The sequence below is a fragment of the Ornithorhynchus anatinus genome, chromosome 4, assembly GCF_004115215.2.
Source record: "Ornithorhynchus anatinus isolate Pmale09 chromosome 4, mOrnAna1.pri.v4, whole genome shotgun sequence".
NCBI classification, from domain to species: Eukaryota; Metazoa; Chordata; class Mammalia; order Monotremata; family Ornithorhynchidae; genus Ornithorhynchus; species Ornithorhynchus anatinus.
In genome coordinates, this window is record NC_041731.1 from 81,855,996 (window position 1) to 81,862,807 (window position 6,812).

A 6,812-nucleotide genomic window follows, 5' to 3' on the forward strand; every position below is an offset into this window, starting at 1 on the left:
TGGGAGTCAGAGGTCATGGGTTCTAATCCCAGCTCCACCACATGTCAGCTGTATGACCCTGGGCAAGGCACTCAACTTCTCTGTGCCTCAGTTACCTCATCTGAAAAATGGGGATTAAGACTGTGAGCCCCAGGAGGGCTTAGTACATAGTAAGTGCTTAACAAATACTATTAATATTATTATTATTATTATTATTTGCCAAGCACTGTTCTAAGCACTGGAGTAGATACAAGGTGATCAAGTTGTCCCATGCAGGGCTCATAGTCTTAATCCCCCTTTTCCAGATGAGGTCACTGAGACACAGAGAAGTTAGTGGCTTGCCCAAAGTCACACAGCTGACAAGTGGCAGAGCTGGGATTAGAACCCATGTCCTCTGACTCCCAGAACAGCATGAGACAGAGGTCAGAGAGGGCAGAGCCAAGAGCCAGGTGGAGTGAGGTGGTGAGCTGGCAAGGGGCAAAGGTACTAAAAGTACCCTGCAACTTGTCAGCTGTGTGACTGTGGGCAATTAACTTCTCGGTGCCTCAGTGACCTCATCTGTAAAATGGGGATTAACTCCTCACGTGGGACAACCTGATTACCCTGTATCTGCCCCAGCACTTAGAACAGTGCTCTGCACATAGTAAGTGCTTAACAAATACCAACATTATTAACACAAGAAGCAGCGTGGCTCAGTGGAAAGAGCATGGGCTTTGGAGTCAGGCCTCATGAGTTCGAATCCCAGCTCTGCTACTTGTCAGCTGTGTGACTGTGGGCAAGTCACTTAACTTCTCTATGCTTCAGTTCCCTTGTCTGTAAAATGGGGATTAAGACTGTGAGCCACACATGGGACAACCTGATTCCCGTGTGTCTACCCCAGGGCTTAGAACAGTGCTCGGCACATAGTAAGCGCTTAACAAATACCAACATTATTATTATTATTATTATTATTATTAAAGGGTGAAGAGAGCTGATCTGTAATATGATTTTTTAAAAAAAGGCGCTGAGCAACGAGGATGCGGATGGAGAACATATGCGTATTTTCCTTGTGCAGATGTCTTCTGACTCATTCCATCTTCGATTGAGATCACCTTACGAAACCAGGCTTTTTCTATCTCTTAGCCCCCGGGAAAATAACACGGCATAGAATAACTCTCCTTACGGATCTAGTTATGACAGTTTCTCTGCTGTGGCTCCTTGAAGCACTGTCTTGGACATGCGACTTTGGAAGCCCCTCAGGCAAGCTTCTTTCCTACCAGGGTACCCTCCCCTTCCCCCTCCCCCATCCTGCCCTAACACATGTTTTCATTACATTATTTAAGTACAGCATAATGGGAGAATTAGGGAACGTTTTTCCCACAATCTGGGTCTGTTCTGGTCACGAGAAGCAGTGTGGCTCAGTGGAAAGAGCACAGGCTTAGGAGTCAGAGGTCATGGGTTCGACTCCCTGCTCCACCACCTGTCATCTGGGTGACTTTGGGCAAGTCGTTTCACTTCTCGAAGCCTCAGTTACCTCATCTGTAAAATAGGGATTAAGACGGTGAGCCTCACGTGGGACAACCTGATTACCCTGTACCTACCCCAGCGCTTAGAACAGTACTCGGCACATAATAAGCGCTTAACAAATACCAACATTATTATTATTATTCTCTGTGCCTCAGTTACCTCATCTGTAAAATGGGGATTAAAAACTGTGAGCCCCACGTGGGACAACTTGTTCACCTTGTATCCCCCCAGCACTTAGAACAGTGCTTTGCACATAGTAAGCGCTTAACAAATACCACTATTATTATCATTATTATTATTATTACAAGTTGAGAAGCAGCGTGATCTAGTGAATAGAGCCCGAGTCTGGGAGGCAGAAGGACCTGGATTCTACTCCCGGCTCTGCCCCTGTCTGCTGTGTGACCTTGGGCAAGTCACTTCGCTTCTCTGGGTCTCATTTACCTCATCTGTAGAATGGGGATTGAGACTGTATGTGAGCCTCACGTGAGACAGGGACTGTGTCCAACCTGATTTGCTTGTACCTACTTCAGCTCCTAGTACAGTGCCTGCCACACAGTAAGCAGTTAACAAATACCGTTTAAAACAAACAGAGTTGGAGCAAGTAGCATCGGTGTAGGAAGCATTAGAGGTGTGCGGCTCCTGGGCCTGTCTTGTCTTATGCTGTTGCATCTTCTCCGCCCCAAAACGACATCATCGACACATCTCTCCCAGAACGCCCCACCTCCACCTGCAATCATTCTGGTAGTGGATCTATAGACTTTTCTTGGTCAAAATACAGAAATTGTTTTCTGCTAACTCCTTCTGCGCAGTCAACTTGCATCTCCTCCCTCGACTTTCTCCCCTGCCGCCGCTGCCCAGCACCGGTGAGTTTTGACTTGTAGCCGATTGCCTTCCACTCGCTAGCCACTGGCCAAGCTAGGGATGGAATGGGTAGGCCTCTGCTTGACTCTCCCTCCAGTAGTCAAGACTGGTAGTGTACTGGAAACTCTGCAGGTGCATCCCTGAGAGGGGTGTACTACCCCCAGGTTGGATTAATGCCCCCTTGGGTTGGCCCACTGAGGGCTGCTCTGGGTTGTGGTATTTGTTAAGCTCTTACTATGTGCTAATAATAATAATGTTGGAATTTGTTAAGCGCTTACTATGTGCAGAGCACTGTTCTAAGCGCTGAGGTAGACACAGGGGAATCAGGTTGTCCCACGTGGGGCTCACAGTCTTAATCCCCATTTTACAGATGAGGTAACTGAGGCACAGAGAAGTGAAGTGACTTGCCCACAGTCACCCAGCTGACAAGTGGCAAAGCCGGGATTCAAACCTATGACCTCTGACTCCAAAGCCCGTGCTCTTTCCACTGAGCCACGCTGCTCAGTGGCCAAGTGACTTGGCCAAGGTCACACAGCAGACTAGTGGCAGAGCATGGATGAAAACCCAGGTACTTCTGACTCCCAGGTCCTACCCACTAGGCCACTCTGGCTTGTGTGATACCCCCACCCGCTTTTGCTCTTCCAGACTCTCCCCTACCAGGAACTCCAGAGAAGGAACTGAGCATTGGAAGGCCTCCCACCCGGCAGCTAAGGCTAATGGCATTTGTTAAGTGTTTACTATGTGCCGGGCACTGTACTAAGCACTGGGGTGGATACAAGCAAATCGGGTTGGACACAATCCCTGACTTACGTGGGACTCACAGTCTTCATCCCCATTTTGCAGATGAGGTAACCCAAGTACAGAGAAGTGAAGTGACTTGCCCAAGGTCACACAGCAGCGAAATGGTAGAGCTGGGATTAGAACCCATGACCTTCTTACTCCCAGGCCCGTACTCTATCCACTGCGCCAATGAATAAATGAATCTAATCTGCCTCCACTCAGCAGAGATACTCTCCTCTCCTGTCCTTTGCTCTCCCCTCCTCCTTTTCAGGTGGACAGGAGAATTCTGGTCCTCGTTGCCATCAGGCTGGGGTGGATGGCAGCGGGTCTGTGAGAGAAGGCAGAGCCACGCTTAGGGGAAAGAGGGAGGCTTGGGCACCAGCAGTCCCTGGCAGGCTTGACTTGGCCCAGCAGGAATCATTGCCAACCAATCAATGGTATTTATCGAGCACTTACTGTGTTCAGAGGACTGTACTAAGCATTTGGGAGAGAGTATAGGGTCGGCAAACAAGTTCCCGGACCATGAGGAGCTTGCAGTCTAGAGGGGAGACAGGCATTGTTTGAAATGAACCAATCCATAAATTATGGATCTACATTGATATAAATAAATCAATTATGGAAACTTTAAATACATTAGGGTTCCCAGATCTCTCTTGCTTGCTGCAGCTGAGAATCCCATTCTGCCTCAGACCATGGGGATGGGACAGAAGGATGAGCTGGGTTTGGGTGGCCCCTCTTTTCATTCATTCATTCAATAGTATTTATTGAGTGCTTACTATGTGCAGAGCACTGTACTAAGCGCTTGGGATGTACAATTTGGCAACAGAGAGAGACAATCCCTTCCCAGTGATGGGCTCACAGTCTAATCGGGGGAGACAGACAGCAAAACAAAACAAAACAAAACAAAAACAAGACAACATTGTCACGATAAATAGAATCAAGGGGATATACATCTCATTAACAGAATAAATAGGGTAATAAATAATATATACAAATGAGGACAGTGCTGAGGGGAGGGAGAGGGGGAAAGGGGAGGAGCAGAGGGTGGAGGGGGAGCAGAGGAAAAAGGGGGGAGCTCAGTCTGGGAAGGCCTCTTGGAGGAGGTGAGCTCTCAGTAGGGCTTTGAAGAGGGGAAGAGAGTTAGTTTGGCAGACGTAGCTGCAACAGGGAACCCTATTATGGCTTTACTATGGCTAATCTATTTAACGTCAGTCTCCCCGTCTGGACCATAAGCTCCTTGTGGGCAGGGATCGTATGTGTTGTACTCTCCCAAGTGCTTAGAACAGTGCTCTCCACCCACGGTAATTGCTCAGTAAATCCTATCGACTGATTGACTGACCAAGACCATGGTACTGGACAGGATAATGAGCTGGGTTTGGGTTTTTCCTCTTTTGGTCACCCTCCGCACACACCTCACCCCCATTCACTGCACTCAATCAGTTAATCAATCAACCATATCTGTTGAGTTGAGATGGAGTTGAGGATCAGAGGTTCATTGGCCAGGACTGAGGTCAGGTCCCGTGTTACCCTTCACATGGCATTGCTTCGGAGCAGCTTGGCTTAGTGGAAGGAGCCCGGAGCTTGGGAGTCAGTGGGCATGGATTCTAATCCCACCTCCTCCGTTCGTCTGCTGTGTGACTTTGGGCAAGTCACTTAACTGCTTTGTGCCTCAGTTACCTCATCTGGAAAATGGAGATTAAGACTGTAAGCCCCATGTGGGACAACCTAATAACCTCTTATCTACCCTAGTGCTTAGAACAGTGTTTAGCACATAGGAAGCCCTTAACAAATACCATTATTAGTATTATTTGAATGCTCTTTCTATACTGTCCCAAGCGACAACCATGTGAGTGGTCAGGAGGCATGCGATTGCCATAATAATAATAATTACTATTATTATTATGGTACTTGTTAAGCGTTTACTATGTGCCAAGAATTGTATTAAGCGTTGGAGTTAGATACAAGCTAATCAGATTGGTTACAGTCCCTGACCCACATAGATAGGGCTCACACACTTACTCCCCATTTTCCAGATGAGGTAACTGAGGCCCAGAGAAGAGAAGTGATTTGCCCAAGGACACACAGCAGACATGTGGTGGAGCCAGGATTAGAACCCACCAGCTTCTGACTCCCAGGCCTGGCCTCTATCCACTAAGCCACCTTGCTTTTACTTCATCTGAAGTGACCGTGGCTTGGGTTCATATCTTTAGCGGGGGAGGGAGGAGGGTGTGGAGTAGAGGCCTGGAATATTAAAGCCCTTAGAGCCCCTGCATTAAACCAGCCCTGCCTCTACCAAACACCCCTTGATGTTTCCTTGTGTTTTTACACTACGACAGTATTCAGTCAGTCGGTCAATTGTATTTATTGGGCACTTATGTGTGCAGAGCACGGAGTAAGCGCCGGGGAAAGTACAATCCAGTAATAAACAGTAAAATAGCTATTTTTCCCTGCTATTCAGTAAAATAGCAGTTAGTGGCAGAAGGCTACAGCATTTTGGTAGCAGTGTTGCCATGACTCACCTGTAGATCTGCAGGGAAGCAGTGTGGCTTAGTGGAAAGAGCACGGGCTTGGGAGTCAGAAGCCGTGAGTTCTAATCCCGGCTTTGCCACTTATCAGCTGTATGACTTTGAGCAAGTCTCTTAACATGTCTGTGCCTCAGTTACCTCATCTGTAAAATGGGGATTAAGACTCTGAGTCCCACGCAGGACAACCTGATTACCTTGTATTTACCCCAGTGCTTAGAACAGTGGTTGGCACATAGTGAGTGCTTAACAAATACCATTATTATCATTATTATTATTATTATCTTTACAGGATTACCCCTATAAGCTTCTAGTAGTAATTAATTTCTCTTTTTTATAGTTTACTTTTTAAAAATGATTTTTCAAAAATAACAGCCATGACAAATGGAACGTCTTTGAGAATGTCAGATCAGATCAAGGCTCAACACATAAAAAGAATGAAAGGAGATCATCTGCAAGTCAGTTGGTACACATTTGTTATTTTAAATGCCTGAAAAGAGGAACGATCGTAATGGCTGAGTTAAAAGCATCGTTGATGTGCTTTGAATTCACAGTGTAAGAAAATGTGGAGTGACTACAAGCTTGGAAATGTACTTCAACTCATTCAAAAACAAGTAAGTGAGAGGGTGGGTAGTCCTGGAAAGCCAAAAGCTGCAGAATGAAATGAAAAGACTAGTTTTTAAAAGTTCTTTCTGTAATGGCTTTCTCTTTGATAGTAATAAATCAGTTTCTCCTCTTACTCAGAACTGTAAAGCTGAAAAGATTTCTTCTTGCCACTTAGGATGAATAAATAATTTAGAATGAGACTGTATTAAAAAGCCGGAACGATTAAATCCTTTCCAAATTATTTCAAAGGAGAGTTTAGAAGATTGAACCTAGAACAGATTCATAGATCTGGACTAAATTGTTTCAAAGAATTTTTACATTATGGAAAAAGATATACCTATTGCATATTTGCATACTGCGTTAGAAGCAACAAAGTACAGTGGATAGTGCATGGGCTTGGAAGCCAGAAGATCATGAGTTCAAAATCCGGTTCCGCCATTTATCGGTTGTGGCAGATGTGGACAAGTCACTTTAGTTCTCTGGGCCTCAGTTACCTCATCTGTAAAATGGGGATTGAGACTGTGAGCCCCATATGGGACAGGGACTGTGTCCAACCTG